Source organism: Sabethes cyaneus, chromosome 2, assembly GCF_943734655.1.
Source record: "Sabethes cyaneus chromosome 2, idSabCyanKW18_F2, whole genome shotgun sequence".
Taxonomy (NCBI): domain Eukaryota; kingdom Metazoa; phylum Arthropoda; class Insecta; order Diptera; family Culicidae; genus Sabethes; species Sabethes cyaneus.
In genome coordinates this window covers 192860275-192878816 of record NC_071354.1, presented here as the reverse complement: position 1 = coordinate 192878816, position 18542 = coordinate 192860275, and the positions used below count along the sequence as shown (strand labels likewise).

Genomic DNA, 18542 nt, shown 5'->3' with positions numbered 1-18542 from the left:
GCTTGACTGAATTTAAAAAACAGTCAAATGATCGTTCAAAAAGCGGAGGTTGAATGCGGAAAGTTCGCATTCACGGCAGTCACATTCAACTTGCGATCCCTTTTCAAGCCCTGGTTAAATTTCCAAAGTTTCTTTTGAAATGAGATTTCTGGACCAAAAGATGGCCCAACCACGACGACATTCCCCTATTTATATACGATAATACCCGATTAAGCGCGACTCGCTTCGTACTGCTATACGATTTAGCTATACGATCGTATTTTATATACGATAGAAAATCAACTTGAGCCCACTTTAACAAGCTTTAGTTCCGATTTCGAATTTGTTAAGATATATTTACGATAATTTTCGTACATTGATATACGAGTTGGTGCTAGCTGGGTGCTCACTGAAGAGCTGAACACATCGAGCGACTTTCTCAACGAGAAGGAGCTGGGCATCACCATCATTGCGGATACCCATTCCAAGCCGGACGCTATCGAATTCTTCTCAGACTTTTGATTGTTGACCGGTCCAACGGACGAGAAGGGGATATGGTCGTTACTACAAGGCGGATTATGACCTGTTGCTTGCTGCCGAGCTTTAATTTAAGGGTCATCGAGGTCAACGGGGTCGTTCAGTAACTGTTATCCAACCAATTGGTATAAAAATCTTGTCTCGAATCAATATAGTTTCAACGTAATTCATGAATATTGTTCAGACTATGGCTTAATAGACTGAAAATACCTACACGAACTCTACCTCAGCTTTCTCTTCACAGAATGTTAGTAGTATCAGTCAAAACAATGATTTTAAAGTAGGACTTAAAGTATTCTTTCTAGGGTTTTTACAACATTCTGATTTGAAATTTATATAGGAGTCACCAAGTGATGATACCCATTGTAATAGGTCACCTCCAATTTCGGCCAACTTTGGTATAATTGTTCATTCTGACCCTACATTTAATTTTCCAAAGTTTTGTACGGATTGATTTTAAATCCGTTTCGTTCAGTGTAGGATTTTAATTTAATTTTCTTCAATAGTCATTTTCACGGAAATAAAAAACCTTTTAGCAGTCAACCTGTCACCCAGAAATAATATTTGCCTTGTCATACTTAAGATATACTTTTTATAAAACTAAAACAAATTGGCCCTTTTTGATAGTTAACCCAGATTGATGCTGAAAAAACCAAAATTGTTTAACAAAACAAATTATTTACAGTTTGAAAGGTTTGACCAATGTTCCACAAAATTTGATAGGATTCTGAAATGATGCTACCAACCAATGTAAAACTGGCAAGAAATTCGTCAGAATTCTTTTGTGTGGTTATTTTTGCATTACATTTTATTACTGTGTGAGGGGGCGCCAAAAGTTTGGGCAAAATCTAACTGCTCGTCCGAGTCACAAAATGATGGTTATCACATTGATAATCAAATTCACGCATAAGTAAAAATAGTTACAAAAAGTGAACAAAATTAGGCCAAACGTCGCGAAGATTGCCACTATCTGTCAGAAATCTGCAATCATAAACCACCTGCCAGCACACCGGAGCGGCAGTAGTCCCAGCGGCAATACGCCACAAACGGAGCGGCCATTCACACTCTGCAGCAAAAATATCGTAAAAGCAAGAATACGGCTCAGCAAAAATAGACACACATTCCGTGCATAATTAGCATCATCCTGTCTGAGCGAGCAACGATGCCGAAACGATGGAAAAGTTTAATGCAAAAGATTGTAAGCAAAACGTTTTTCAGACCGAACCGAATAAATGCCTAGCAAGGTCGTTGGGATTAATCCGACCAGCATTCCGCGCAGTAAATACTACGATTATACTAAAATCAGTGAGTTGAGGCATTTTACGTACTAAATCGCTGTTTCAATCCTTTCACCTACTGTGGTGATCAGCAGCAGTTTAAGCTCGTCTGCTTAACCCTTAACTGTAAGATCTTTCATAAACTGAATTTATAACTTCTTGTTTTGCGTAAAAAACCAGATACATAGTAGATTCGATAGTTGTTGCAAATTTAGCTCTGCTATCGTTAAAGGGTTATCACGACCACGACGAGTTTCCTGATTAAGATTGAAGCGATGGATAAACAGTGGCATATGGCAATTTTCACTTTCGGACTTCGGCTGGCGGCTGCTGGTTTCAAGCGAGTGAAAAAGACAAAACGAGTGGCTCATCCCGCAAATGATTCACACTGACGGACTGTGATCGCTGCCCGTAGTGGTGGTGAAAAGTGAATGTTGTTGATCTCGTTTAGCCCCGGTGCAATCGCCGCCCGGTGCCCATAAAACACATATCCCCAGCCCAGAGCTAGTCGCGTCACTGCCGTGTCACTGCTCTACTGTTCTACTGAAACTACATAGATAATTAATGTTCGGCCACTAATTGCTTTCTGGCGCGCCTCGCAGACGGCCCGAAAGTGAACGGATGAATTCTTAGTCTTATTATGTGATTATCAAATACTTTCTACTTGTCGACTGGTAATCAAAAGGGGAATTGTTTTCCTCCTGTTCATCTATCTGACTACATATATCAACATGCATGTTTACGACCTGACGAAACGGACGACATGCACTGATGGTGTAGAGATAGCAGCCAAGACGAACATTTATTGCAAATAATTTTAACACGCGTGAAATCCTTATTATCTTAATGCAAAATGGCTTAGGATCTGATTACTGCCTAACTTCAATCCCATAAAAAAGAAGGACTTAGTTGGCATTTTAAAATTCGAGCCTTTAAGCTAAACTTTCAGATAGAACAGTAACATAAATTGACATATGTTTTCAGTTATAAATATTGCTCTGGCAGTCGAACCCAGACGAATACAGATCTACAAAACGAGCGGTTTATTGCTAATGACCGTCCTATCGAAAACATATGGTGCACTTGAGCGTCTCGACAGTACATACATGCATACGTACTCATCACTGCCACTCCTGTGGGAATATCTTCCTTATGTTTAAACGACATTTAGTGTGTCACGTAAAGCACTCGTACCAAAGTGTAACTGTTCTTTTCGGTAACCTAAGGGTAAGTCTAGAGCTAAAAATAATCGAATAAATGAAATTTAAGACATGTGCTCTCCAGAAAGTAGCAATAGGGTAAGAATTGTTGACAACATGGGTACAAGTGGCAAAAGACTTATGAACGAAAGCAATATTTATAAAACTCGACCTCTCTTGTTTGTTCAGAAAACACTAAGAAAAACTTTTCAATTGTCTCGAAAGTCGGCTCATTTAAAATTGCTTAACCTTTTAACCAAGGTATGGAATGTATGGAAAACTTGTAGGCTATATAATTATCTATTTTCAAAAGAAATTCTGTGAATTTCTGAGATGGCCTTTTTTAGAAAATCGATTTTTAGTTTTTAAAATGCTTTTTTTTTTCAGTGTAGGAATGATTGTTATTTTGTACAGTACTTTTTTATTAAAATTCAAAAGATTTTCTAACAGTTACTCTTAGATCATTTTTTGTAGGTGCTATAATTTTCGGATATACTGAAATATCTTTCTTTCCGGTGAAAAAGTTTTCGTTAGAAAAATCTCTTTCCCCCAACAAGCTATAAAACATTTTATCGAAAAATGGCACATTTTTCTGTTTATTTTTCTGAGATTCCTTTGGAGATCTCCTGATGGAATTTTTTTTATAGACAAAATATATAGTTCTAAAACAGACACTGAGGAAGCCTGCAAGTCGTAGGTGAAATACGTATCTGTCAAGAATAAAATATACATAGTAGAATTGAATTGAACAAAGATGGTGTGTATTTTAGCATATTGAATAACTTTGTAGAACACTTGAAAGTTGGTTGGTAAACGGCTGGATAATGCGGAATATAGACCACATAGTGGTCGTTAGCCTCTCATCCAGCAACTCCGATCCCGACCTCCTCGTGGTACCAGCCGGAATACGAGCAACCTTAGCGGAGATCGGGTAACCAACCCCGGTGGAAACTAAGGTCGTATACCAACCGAGAAGGCACTATAAGATGGCAGCCTCATCACGAGACTCGGTAGTGTTGCCCCAGTACGGCTACACACCTAAATTAAACTTAAGCTAACAACATTCAAGCATATTCGGAGCGGAATATTCGGCATCGACCTAGGCGACGGAACAAGGACGCCGAATGCAGACTAGGGACTTGGTACTGCAGATCGCTAAATTTCGCAGGTTGCTGATTGAACAGCTGGAACCCCGCAAACTTGGCATCGTAGCGCTGCAGGAAATCTATCGCAAAGGAGAGAAGGTATGGAAGATTCGTGGCGGACAGGTCCAGTTTTACCAGAGCGGTGGCGCTACCAACGAACTGGGAACGGGCTTTGTAGTGCTGGGCGGAATGCAGGATCGCGTGATAGATTGGAAGGCGATCAACGAGAGAATGTGTGTATTGAGGATAAAGGGCCGTTTCTTCAATTATAGCATCATTAACGTGCACTGCCCGCACGAAGGTAGACCCGATGATGAGAAAGAAGCGTTCTACGCGAGGCTGGAGGCAACGTACGACAGCTGCTCGTCACGGGACATCAAGATCGTCATCGGGGATATGAACGCCCAGGTCGGTAGGGAAGAAATGTATAGACCGGTGGTAGGACCCCATAGCCTGCACACCGACACAAACAATAACGGCCAACGATGTATAAACTTCGCAGCTTCCCGAGGCCTGGTGATCCGAAGCACCTTTTTCCCGCGCAAGGATATCCACAAAGCCACCTGGAGATCACCTGACCAACGTACAATGAACCAAATTGACCACGTTCTTATAGAGGGCCGGTTTTTCGCTAACATCACGAACGTACGCTCCCGTCGGGGTGCGGATATTGATTCTGACCATTACCTAGTAGCAGTACATGTGCGCTCTAAGCTGTCCACCGTATACCGGACACGTCAAAGCCGCCCTCCTCGGCTGAACATCAGGCAGCTAGATAACCCACAAGCTGCCGAGAACTACGCGCAAGTACTGAATGAGGCACTGCCTTCTTCCGAGGAGTTAGGTGCTTCAAACCTCGAAGACGGTTGGGGCAGAATACGCTCGGCCATCGGAGAGGTATTGAGCCTCGGAGTACACAAAATGATTGGTTTGATGGGGAATGCCAACAAGCGGTGGAGGAGAAAAAAAATGCTTGGAAAAATTATCTAAGTATTGCCACTAGAGAGAACCTGGCCAAATACCGACGAGCTAGGAACCAGTTGACCACGATCCTGAGGAGGAAAAAGCGCCAAAAGGAGGACAGAGATCGTGAAGAATTAGAGCAACTATTCCGAGCTAATGACACGCGCAAGTTTTATGAGAAGGTGAACCAAACTCGGAAGGGCTACACACCGAAACCTGACATGTGTAGAGACGAGGGAGGGAATCTAATTACAAACGAGCGCGAGGTGGTCGACAGATAGGAGCAGTTCTTCGATGAACACCTCAATGGCGAAGTCGCAGAAGGAGGCGGAATGGAAATTAACCTAGGAGCGCCCATGGAAGATAGTGATGTCCTAGCACCTGATCTCCAAGAAGTCAAACGAGAAATCAGGCTGCTGAAAACCAATAAAGCCGCTGGGAAGGACCGCCTACCGGCAGAGCTTTACAAACATGGCGGAGAAACGCAAAGGCTCTACACTGGGTTATTTCGAGGATTTGGGAGGAGGAAAAGCTACCGGAGAAATGGATGGAAGGAGTGGTTTGTCCCATCTACAAAAAGGGTGATCGGCTAGACTGCTGCAACTATCGTGGTATTACGCTGGTAAACGCCGCCTACAAGGTACTCTCCCAGATCCTGTTACGCCGGCTGTCACCGATAGCACAAGGTTTCGTAGGGAATTATCAGCCGGGTTTCATGGGGGCTCGCGCAACTACGGACCAAATTTTTACTAACCGACAGATCTTGCAGAAATGTCGGGAGTACAACGTGCCCACGCATCACATCTTTATTGATTTCAAAGCAGCATACGATGCAGTCGATCGAGACAAGCTATGGCAGATAATGCACGAATACGGTTTTCCGGACAAACTGACGCGACTGGTCAGAGCTACATTGGATCGAGTGATGTGTTTCGTACGCATCTCTGGGACACTCTCGAGTCCCTTCGAGACGCGACGAGGGTTGCGACAAGGTGACGGTCTATCCTGCATGCTGTTCAACATCGCTCTTGAGGGGGTGATCCGACGAGCGGGCATCGAAACGAGAGGCACGATTTTGACCAAGAGTAACCAACTTCTAGGCTTTGCAGATGACTTCGATATCATTGCCAGGAACTTTGCGACGGCGGAGGCAATCTACGCCAGACTGAAAGCGGAGTCTAGGAGAATTGGGCTAAAAATAAATGCGTCGAAGACCAAATACATGAAAGGAAGAGGCACAAAGGAAACAAATGCGCGCCTCCCACGGACGGTAACCGTTGACGGCGACGAACTAGAAGTGGTAGAAGAGTTCGTGTATTTGGGATCGCTGGTGACCGCGGACAACAACACTAGTAAGGAGATCCAGCGGCGCATCCAAACGGGAAATCGGGCCTACTTTGCTTACTAAGCTTACAATATACAAAACCATTATTAAACCGGTAGTTCTTTATGGACTTGAAGCCGTGACGCTGCTTACGGAGGACATACGCGCCCTTGCCGTGTTTGAGCGGAAAGTGCTGCGGACGATATTTGGCGGAGTACAAACTGAAAGTGGAGAGTGGCGGAGGCGTATGAATCACGAGCTACAGGCACTGCTTGGGGAGACTCCCATCGTACATCTAGCGAAAGTTAGCAGGCTACGGTGGGCTGGACACGTCGTAAGGATGCCGGACGACAGTGCGACGAAAATAGTCCTCTTCAACAACCCCACCGGCACCAGAACAGGGGGGCCCAACGTGCACGATGGCTCGACCAGGTCGAAAGCAATTTGCGACTTCTGAGACGACTAGGAAATTGGCGACGAGTGGCCCAAGACCGAGTTGAATGGAGACGAGTGCTTGAAACAGCACGAGCCACCCCGGCTCTATGCTGCTGAAGAAAAAGAAGAAGATATATAGTTCTAAAACAGACACTGAGGAAGCCTGCAAGTCGTAGGTGAAATACGTATCTGTCAAGAATAAAATATACATAGTAGAATTAAATTGGACAAAGATGGTGTGTATTTTAGCATATTGAATAACTTTTTAGAACACTTGAAAGCAATAAAAAAATCATGTGCAAAGTTGAGCATAATTGATTTGTAAGTGCTCTTTTTTAACACATCATCATATTTTGCAACCGGTAAAAAAAATATATAGTTACTATATTTAGCAAAGTTGCTTATTTTAGTATGTTCTGCAACTTTTTGGAGACATTTAAAAAAACAAAAGTTTGTATCACCCTAATAGGTGAATCCATGGTCATCCCATTAGGGCTTTATATAGGGTCCGTACTTTATCGAAACCGGACCACTGCACCGAGGAAAATATAAATAATCTGTTGTTGGAAAACTATGTTTTAGCATTATCTGCCACAGCTTATTTCGTATGACTGAATCTTACGTGGCCTTAAAGCCCACGAACAGTTGATAAATCTGTAAGTTGTACTCCCGGAATTTGTCAAGTAACTGATGCAGAGTAAACTTCTGATCAGGCGTGCAGCAATCCTCACGAAAACCAGTTTGGTACTTGCCGACAAGGGATTCCGCTAAAGGTCTTAGTCCATAGAACAGGATACAGGAGAGCACCACGTGAACGTTTACTCTGCTACAAATGAGCTACCAGCATTGTAACACCGTAAACACAAAAGATACGGCAAAACTTTATTCAGCAAAATTGTAGATAATAACGAGCTCTACAAATGTGCCATACATTGCTAAGTCAAATTTTGCTCGGCTGAGACGGTACTGTCAAATCAATCAAAATTCAGTCAAAGTGATCGAACCATCCCTCGAACCTCCCAAATCCTAACAATGATTCGGTGGATTGCTTCGTCCAGCCGCTCGTTTCCCCCATTTAGACGTTCAACTGGTATACCGTTCACAGTATACTATGGCTTTTAACCGTCTTTCAGCTCACTGAAAACACATAATTTGGCTATTGCTCACAAATCTTATCCTGTTTCTGCTGATCTCCGTGTTTTCCTCTCTATTCTACAGTGTCTGGAAGTGATTTTCCCCCTGGTTGCGATAGCCGTTTTGTGAATAAGCGGGTTGTCAACACTATCATTGCATATCACAGACATGGCAATATTTGTGCTACTCTCCGTTTTGTACAAACTTTGTGCGTCGTTGATGTCGAATCGCTCCTCTGTGCCGGCGAGCACGTACTCCTTTTTTTTTTCAAGATAGTGGTTTCTTTTTTTCCACAGCTATAGTCTCTCTATATCTTTCTCTGTTCTGGCGAGAAGCTGCAGTAAACATGCTTCTTGTCTGATTCTTCCCATCTGTCACTCTCTGGCATTTGGCATCAAACCAGCTGTTACGCTGTCTTCAATGCGTCATGCCTACAATCTCGCTCGCAGTTGCTTCAATAAGGTTTTGCACGGGCGAGCATAACCTCACTTCTTTGACGTCTATCAGTGGTTTGTTTACATGGACTTAGAACATGGGTTAAAATGTTGAAACTGAATATCGCTTAAAGGTCTTAACGGCAGTCAGAAAAGCACAAAAACTGCCATTCCGAGTAGTTTGGAAGGCGAAGGGGATAATACGCTTTTAAAACGTTTGACTCCAATTTATGCATATCGCGTTCGCCTAACAAATAGTAAACAAACCACGAGTGGATGTCAAATGGGTGAATTGCGTTCATTCCGGTTCATTCGTGACGTCACCTTGCAAAACCTTATGAACTCTGGCCCACGGAGGTCTCTCCACAGCTCACTTATATCTTCTTCCCTATCTTTCTGCTGTTCGCCGATTCGTTGATCTTTCTGACGTACTCCGGTGCCACGCCATCTGCCGTCAACCGCTGGATGTTGAAACGCAGCGTCCTCTCAGTGTGAGTCTTCGCCGCGTTCGACAACGCGAACCTTACACACGACGAGACAGTGCTCAGAATCGATACATCGATGACATCCGTCAAAGTGTCGATTAGGGCAAAGGCATCGATCTGAAAGCTAGAGTCTCCATTTGAATGCCCCCAGGTGTGTTTCCGAACATTCAGACGTGGAAAGTAGATACTATAGATGGTTATTCCTCTGGACGCGGCGAAATTTATGAGCCTCAGACTATTACCATTGGTCGACAGATAAAGCCTTTGTCTTCCAATGACAGAACGGAAGAATTTCTCCCTCCCGATCTGCGCATTTACATTACTGATGATTTTCACGTCATATTTTGGGCACACTCCATAGATATTCTCGAGCCTGTCTCAGAACTCATCCTTATAGCATCATTGGATGTATCATTTGCCGGTCATCTACGGGCTTCCAACGCCCCACGCAGAATAACTCGTTGCTTTTGTTTTCCCAGTACTACGAAACCGACTCCATATTCTGCTTTACTACCGCTATTGTAGTAGATGTGGTACTTGAAAGAAGTGCCTGCAATAGGGTCTACTGCACGGAACTCCTTTTCTCCGGAATTTAACCACCGAACATGCTGAATAGCAGTGATCTTCACTCCGTGTCGTTGTAGCTTCCGAGCGAGCAAACCCAAGCAACAATGTAAGTTTTATTGTACTCTTATGGTGGTCTTCAAGACCAATTTTGGTCTTAAATGCCATCATAAGAGTGTAATAAAACCCAAATTGTTACTTGGAAACCAGCTTGTGCCGGTTTATGGAGAACTCAGACACTCCAGGTACCCAACGCCCTGGGACTCGGAACCAAAAGAGGCCTTCTGTGCTCACTCCACGACTCCCAGACCAGGAGTCGGAGCTTTGGCGGCTGCCCCTTCTGGGTTGCTGCGCCTTTCCTAGGCAAGAGCTTACAACATCGAAGCTAACTGGGCGAATTTAGAGTTACCGATCGCACTGACCAGATAAAACGCTGGTTTGAGCACTCAGAACAGCTTCTCCAAGTTTCAAAGACCGATTTGCTATTAACATCTCGGCAGGATCTATCAATTTCGAAAGCCCATCATTCCTTAATATATGGAATACATTACTGGTTTACATTAGCTGGATGTAGGGCGTCTTAGAGAAAATTCCAGAGAAGGGGGATCTGACTGTATGCGACAACCGGCAAGGCATCATGTTACTGTGCGTTGTTCTAAAAGTTTTATGCAAAGTTATCCTACACTACATACTGCAGAAGATCAACGCGACTTTCCGATGGCAGCAGCATGGTTACCATACCGGAAGATCTTTTATAAACCATATTGTTTCGCTCCGTAACCGCTCAGTTAACTACGAGGTACGATGCTGGCTGCTAGATAGAGTCAGTAGGATTTTTACTCTAGCACCGTAACTGTCCTGTACTCTAATAGCCGACCGCAAAGTCTGTCGATATAGAAATGTCAAGTCTTAGAAAGACGTTTAAGCCCACAGCTTTGCTTTTATTGTTTCGCTCCGTATAGTCCGTATATAGTAGATCAACGGAATCCTATTAGATATTCATTGACTACGAAAATCTGTAATGCGTCGGAGACAAAGGAGTCTCAGATTGAATCATCAATTTCATCGAAGCACAGTATGAGGCTTTCACATGCGGAGTTTTTATTATTTTATTATTATTTATTTATTTATTCATCAGGCCATACAGGCCTTCATGAATTGGATTGGATGGGGAAAAGCCTCCTTGAGATGATCATACATCGACCGTTCTCAAGCAGGCGTAAAACCCCCATCATCTTTAAATATCAATACAAAGTATACGTTTGCAGGGCTTACAATACATTTTGGATCACACACAATTTAACTTACGACTACTTTAAACAATTAATAGAAATCTTACGTACTAGGGTAATCTCTTTAAATTATTTTTAAACACATCAATGGACATAGAAAAGTCAAAATGCACGTAGTATTTATTGAACAAGTCACACATTGCCCTTATAGGCTCGTTGTTGCCGTAATCAGTGTGCTGATATTGCAGTCTTAAGAAATCCCATGACCTAAAGTTTCTGGATGGAGTGTTGATGTCGATTTTGGAAAGGATAAGAGGAGAGTCAATTTCGCCTATAAGCAGCTTTGCCACAAAAACTGCTCTACATATATCTCTTCTTTTAGTCAAGGTATTCATGTCAAGCAGGCGGCAGCGCTCAACGTATGGAGGTAATTCCAGAGAGTTTCTCCAGGGTAGATTTCTTAACGCGTAGCGCAGGAACTTTGCTTGAATAGCTTCGATCCTGTTTGACCAAACAGCTGTGTATGGGCTCCAAATGGCAGCTGAAGAACACCTAGATCTTTGACTACCGTTAATCTACTGACTGGTTCTCCAGAGATGGAATAATTCCAGTGAATTGGGTTCTTTTTGCGTGAGAAAGAGATCACAGAGCACTTGGACACACTTAGGGTAAGCAAATTTCGAGCTCTGCATAATGAAGCCTTATCCGTTCCGATCTGGGTAGTTGCTAAAAATTGATCGTATATCGACCGTAGTTAAGGACTTCGAGCTAACTCAGGACGTTATACTATTATGAATTTAAATCCAAATTTTTAACCCGGTTGTTGGATATGTGTTGTTGGACGTCTTTCAAATGTAGTGTGTGTCAGTGAAGAACACGTAGAAGCTACATGTCTTCGTTAATCGATACCGATAACTATCGAAATCCGAGAACGTCTGCCACACCCTACAAAGGGGGGACATTGGAAACCAGCAGGACATTACAGCGAAGGTCGTGGCGATGCAACATTAATGTAGAAATGAAAGAAGTTAACAGGAATGTGACCTTTGGGCCCATATCAAGGCTAAGGCACTACTGGGAATGCACATGTTTATAAATATTTATAAAGTAAGCCCTATAAGTCTGATACACCCGAAACGATAGTTCTAAGCTATTTCTACCCGTGTGATAATTGTATAGTGTATATTTTTAACTATAAAAAATCTTATCAAAATAAATTCGTTGCAAATGTTATTACGTACAATACTCCAGAATGTTTTAACATTGTTTTTTTTACGTTTTCTCTCAAAATATTTTGGAATTTTCTATGATTTGTCAGTTGAAAATCGCCTTGTATCAACATAAGTGTGACTTTGACCCGAAATGACCCGAAGCGTAAGGCAATAAAATTGTTATTATGCACGTCGATGCCTCGACAAGTTCTGAATAGGAAAAAAAACCTCTAAACCTCGCGCTGGCTGTTATCGCCTTCTCATTTGTCATGCTCGTCGCTCGTTTATTTGCTGACAAATCTTTTCATTCCACCGAATACTGGCGCTTTGACGTATCAACATTTGCATTCTTCGTAGGTAAATACCTGCTGCAGCACAAATTGACGAAGTCAATAGTAGCAATATTCTAAGTGAATTTTGTTTTCTATCAATGAACGTTGAAGGCTGTACAATGCCATTCTGTTAATTCACATTGCTTCTCAAAAGTTTTCTGTAAAACTATGGAACATTTTTAAACAGTTAGTCATCAATTTTTAAAAAATAATTTACTAACTTTTCTTAGTATCAATTACGTGGAAAATATATGCTATTCTTATTACAGTAATAATCTCAGATTTTACCTTGGTTCGATCCATGCACCTTCCAGCATTGGACAAAAGGTAGGAGTCACAACGACTACTTGTTGAGCGTAGCTACTAATTACCCCCCCCCCCCCCCCCTCACCTCACCTTATTCTATTCAGAAATACTTTAAACAGTTTTTTGTAGCGAAATAGAATCTAAAAAATTACTAGAAAACGCGGTGATTGTTAACTTATTGGTTTAGGCTAGAACGCTAAATTTAATATTCTGAAGGCAAATAGAATAATTTATTAAGAATATTTGTGATGGCGTCTGGAGCGCGAATAGTCTAGATATTACTAGAATTGATATACAATTCACTTAACACATGTGCATTTGTCATAATGTATAAACCATCAAAATGGGCAATTTAAATTTTCGACGGGCAATGCCTCGTGTTGTGTATTAGTTACAAAAAATTAATTAGGTTGAATAAATATTTTGAATATATTTTGCGCAGTCGTGCCAGCGATCTTGAAGAACACGGTTTCGAGAAAAAAGCGCTTACAGTTTTGAAATAAACTAAGAAACTGACATGTTTGGGAGCCTCCAGCTGCATTCAAGCATATACTTTTAAAACATATTTTTTTATAGATATAGAACATAAACACTCCGAAACTTATTTCATCAAGCAGAAATAACATTTAATTAGAGACAGCAACAATGTTTCTAATCTCTCAACTTGTTACTTACCAGCAGAATGTAAATTTCCTCTTGCAACACCGTCAAATTACACCAACCCGTTTATGTACTAACAAACAAGTTAACAATTTTCTGCTTCTCTTTGGTTCATTTAACTATCACCAATAACCACCGAGAATCGTTAAGGTTGTTTAATTTGTACTCGCTTTTACGACTTTTTCATAGCAAACTGCACCTCTAATGATATTCCCAACGCTCTCATGAGGCCCGCTGCCCTATTTATCGCAGCCCAAGCTAAATTTAAATCGACTTGAAATTCACTTTCCTTCTTCGACTATGCACAAAATTTATGTATCTAAAATGCTGACAGCAAACGTGATTCTCCTTATTCGTAATGTTGCTGGTCCAATTCCACTCAGCCAATGCGAAAACCGCCCCCACACGAACCGCAACCAGTTCGGGATTAATGGAATTAACCTAATCTAAAATTTTCCAAAAATTGCTAAATCGAGAACAGACATAAAACTGCCACACACCGGTCGGTTGCACTGATTTTCCACACACAGCATCCCGTTTCTTTTTTATCTAGTTGTTGCTCCTATTTATTTTTTATTTTTTTCGTTTCGTTCTCGTACAATTTATTCGCACGATCACACGCGTTATCTGACCCACAAAAAATTTTGGCGCACGTTGTTATTGTTGTTTCCGAAACCAAAAAACACAGCCGCATATATTCAAAAGAAAAAAATCGGTTATAAATAAAAACTTGCACAAGTCGCAGAGGCCATAATACAACGCCGCGCAAAAACCCACTCGATAGATCCTCGCGAAAAGCGCGCAGCCCGATGCAATGAACCGAGCTGGGATGGACGGATCCAACGCAGCGCACACCAAGCCGTCAAACCGTCAAATCACAACCGTTCCTCTCGAAAGTTACCGACCGACTGACTCGGTGCTCGGTTTAGACTGAACAAGTGATACTCTCGCTCGCGCATCTTCCGCCGCCGCCGTACGGTGGAGATCGCGGAACAGCGGCGTGCGGATGTGGGAAAGTTCGAAAATGCATTCTCGCGCTTTGTACCATCAGCATCAGCGCCAACATGCTCCACGAGACCGCTTCCGATCGGACGTCATGTGCTGCTGCCGATGCTGGTGCTGCTGCTGCTGCTGCTGAGAGGCTGCTGTCTTGTTCGAATTTTTATCATCGGAGGAACGTAAACAGAGAACGAATACCCGGCGGTGATCGGCGAGAGATTCGAGTTTCGAACATCCATTGGGGGACCACCGCTAGAAGCTCCCCCCTCCCCACTGCGCTACACATGTGTAGTTAACTTGTATGGTTCGAATGGGGAGCGAGCAACCAGTTTCTGCAAAAGGTGAGAAGTAATCGTGTTGACATCGATGCGATTTTAATTTTAATCGTGATCTTGAGAATATGCACGCAATGTTTTGCATGCCAGTCGGGTAGGTGGAAGAAATGAGAATGTGACGGTGGAACGAAGTGGTTAAAATAATGTTCGAATTTGTAATTCCAGAAGGGTTTCTTGTCTGATTTCAATGTTGCATCAAACATGGGTAAATCCATAATTTCAATTGGAAAGAGTAGCTAGTAGATAGATGAAATAAATAACACAAAATGATCATAGGGGCCATCCACATACCACGTGGACAGCTTAGAGGGGGGTGGGGGGGTATGAAAATGTCCACGCTTGTCCACGGAAGGGGGGGAGGTGGTACGGAAAATGTCCACGTGGACAAGTTTTTTTTTCATGCAATAGAAATTAGAAACAACTCAATAGAACTCCACGGAGGGGGACGGGGGGGTTGAAAATTGGTATTTTTCTGTCCACGTGGTATCTGGATGGCCCCATAATGAACTTTTTATTGAATAGGTCTAATTTGTATAGGTGAATTTCTATTTTTACGCGTAGTTTTAAACTTTACGGGATTTCTTTACACGAATTTCAAAATTTGCGCGTTTTCTATGAGAATTTCGGAATTCATCCAGTTTTTTCGCGCAAATTGCACAATTTACGTGGTTTCGATCTACGCGAAACGTACTCTTCATGTAAAAAGCCACTTGAGTGTATAAGCAAAATTAATATTTTAAAATGAAATGAATAAAATAAAATCCCGATCGAATTCACCAGGATCGCAAACAACAGAATCTTTAACTCATTTGCATCGTCGCATTTTGGCGGTAATTGGGAGCGACTGATTCAATTAGTAAAAAAAAATTCTTCAGTAGTTTCAACCAAATCCATGCATTGAAATTCATGCTAAGGAACACTGTCGACCATTTGACAATGATCTTGTTGACCGCGACACATCGTCGCCAACATTGCTAACTCGTCTCTTATTAACCTCATCCGGCAGTAATAAACTCCCGATCGCAAATTAACGGTATGCAAATTATCCTTAAAAAGCGTGAATATCATCACAGGTGCACACAGATGAATTCTGGAAAAAGTTCGTTAAGTTATGCGTCAATGTCCGCATGATGAAGTCAGCATACTCCAATGTCGATGGTCACCTCATGGATTTCACCTGCTGCCAGAAGTGTTTCGTATTAACGATAGTTTGAATATCTTTGCTATAATACGCCATCACGACCCACCGAGTCTGCCGTTTTGCTCTTTCCTTGGGAATCAAGGTACGTCAAATGCACCCTCTTCTACGCTTCCGAAGTTCGGTTTTTATCGAGCGCTGGTGACTTCGATGATGAACTTCTTAATTAGAGATTCAAGTGTGAGGCCACCAAGTCTGAATAATGTAGCAAAGACCTGCAGTTTCCACTTTGTCTCTACCGTTAAGAGCCACGTTACACATTACACACAATATTTGTATATGTATGTAATTTAGTTTTGCTTGAGTCATCTGACAACTTTATCATTATCTATATGAATTGCGACAGGGAACCACCCCCCCCCCCAGACGAAAATTTGTTCTACACTTTGAAGCTTGAAATTTTTACCAATTGCTTAGAGCACAGGAAAATTTACGGGACTAGTTGTACGATCCTCGTTGTCGTCGTCAGTAGCATAGACCTCGTGCTGTTTCAACTAGTCGACTGCATGCAACTCAATCTTGGGTTACTCGTCACCTATTTCCCAGGTGTTTCGGAAGGCGCAAATCGCAAGACCAAGTTGGGCCATCTCGCACGTAGGGTCCCTCTGTTCTGGGTGCCCGGGGGGTTGTTAAATAGAACCGTTTTCCTTATGACCGGTCCACCGCAGTTTACCGTATGCTTCGCCAGATGTCCGATGGTAATCTCCCCAAGTTGTGTCTGCTGCTCGTGATTCATATACACGCAAATCTCGTTTTACGACCACTATTATGGAACGCAAGAACAATCGACCATAAAAAGGGGGGACGTCAATTCAAATTTTAGACGTAAAACGAGACGGTACCAATTCAAATTCCGTACGTAAAAATATTGACGCAAAAGGAAATCACGTAAAATAAATGGACGTAAGAACCCTACTAGCACGGTTGTTATAAAGTTGTTTTGGTAACCGAAATATGACTAATTTCAGTCGTAATTCGGTTACTTCAACCTAAAGTGTGCTGTTTGGGAAGAGATTCTAGTGTACCTCCGCCGCTCCCCGCTTCCAGCTTTTACTCCGTGAAATATCGTCCGCAAGTGCGGGCATGTCCTCTGTGAGTATCGTCAAATCCATAAAAACTACCGGTCTACTAAGGGCTATGTACTTTGTCAGCATCGTACGGTGGCTATCGTTTACTAGTGGATGGAAGCGTTTTGCTAAGGGCAAAGCAGACTCGATTTTTTGCTTCAACGCGCCGCAAGATCTCCTTATTTGTGTTAACCGCGGCCACCAGCGATCCCATTGGACTGTAACGCATTTACTTTTAGCCCAATCCTACTAGCCTCCGCTTTCAGTCTAGCGCAGATGGCCTCCTCCGTTGCGAAATTTTCGGGCTACAATATGAGGCAGTCATCTGCGTAGCCAAGAAGTTCGCTACACTGAAAATTGAGTCTCTCGTTTCGATTTTGCTCGCCGGATCATCTTCTCAAGGCCGATATTGAAAAGCAAGCAGGTTAAGCTGTCAACTTGTCTCGACTTTTGACGCGCCTGGAAGGGACTCGATCCTATTGACTCTAATAGTCTCTCCCAGCCAAGATTTGAATATACAACGTAACACGATGTCAACTGGGAGGCGCAATTTCAACAATTTTCAATTTCAATTTCAATTACCTCCTTTTATATCAATTTATTTTTTTTTTGTCTAATGAAGAACCCGGAGTATAAACCTATAGTTTATGATGAATGAAATAATTCCCCATTTCCTGAATAAACTCCTTAAGGTTAGGCTATGTCAATTTTTTTTGTAAAACCCTCCCTAAGAAAAATTTCTGGCTACGCCCCTGGCCAGCAGTATAATATTGGTCGAACCCCAAGCAATCAAAAGTTCGAATTTCACTTAAGGAACGAACTTGGTAGTTCATATTTGGTTCAAATTTAGTTCCGCAGAACTTTCTTTCTGAACAACCAGATACTACGTTTGTAAACCGAACTTCATTCTCAATAAAGTACCGTTAATATCTGTAGCAACTTGAAAGTTCCACATGCAGCTTGAAAGTTCAACACACAATTTGAAAGTAACTAAAAGTTCGGATAATGGTGTCTAAGGAAGGTTAACAAGCTTTATGTCTATGGATCTATAGCTTGTTACGCAGTTTTACCTGTCATTAACCAAACTTCAAAGTTACCTTGAGATCGCTGTATAAAGCGCTAAGCAGCTTCTAAAGAAACTTTGTCAAAAATTTATAAAATAGCACTTTGAATTTTTTTATACTTTTCTATTTTCTACCTCCGCCTCCTTCTAACTTCTGTAAAGTCGGTTCATGAGATTAAGAAAGACTACCGTCTGCCGGGGTACCATTGGACCAAAAAAGCGTAGGTTTTGGTTCTCTAGCTTGTTATACACACAATTTAGCGATTATGTTGATTCAAAGCTTGTCAATATATACATCAATGTTTAATTAACAACTGCCAGAAAGATGGTTTAGTTACAATGAAAATTAGTAATATTAAAATTACATGAACTTTGGCACAATCTCATCCCTTCTAGGGAGAGATCTGGCAAGAACAGTAGTGCAGTGCCGGAAAATAATAGCCAGAACACCATCGGGACCAGGTGAGTAAGAAGGAGCTCTTCAATTTTTTTGCACCAGAAATGACCACATCGGGTGTGATGCCGAAAATATCCAGACAGCACCATCGGGGACACCTGATGCAGCTATTTTAACATTAGACTGTGTGGTACATCTACTGGTGAACACAGAAGAAAAATGGTCAGCAAACAATTCACAAGGTTTGATAACAATTGTTGATTCCA

The 18542-nt window shown here is 42.1% G+C and overlaps 1 protein-coding gene across 1 annotated transcript in view; it reads right to left on the bottom strand.

The window, feature by feature from the left end:
• The window catches only part of LOC128733818 (uncharacterized), a 135490-nt gene extending 121404 nt beyond the window's left edge, over positions 1–14086 (bottom strand). The window contains exon 1 of the mRNA XM_053827628.1: positions 13233–14086. The gene's annotated coding sequence lies outside the window, so the exon portion shown is untranslated. The remainder of the gene's footprint in view (positions 1–13232) is intronic.
• Positions 14087–18542: the final 4456 nt, after the last annotated feature.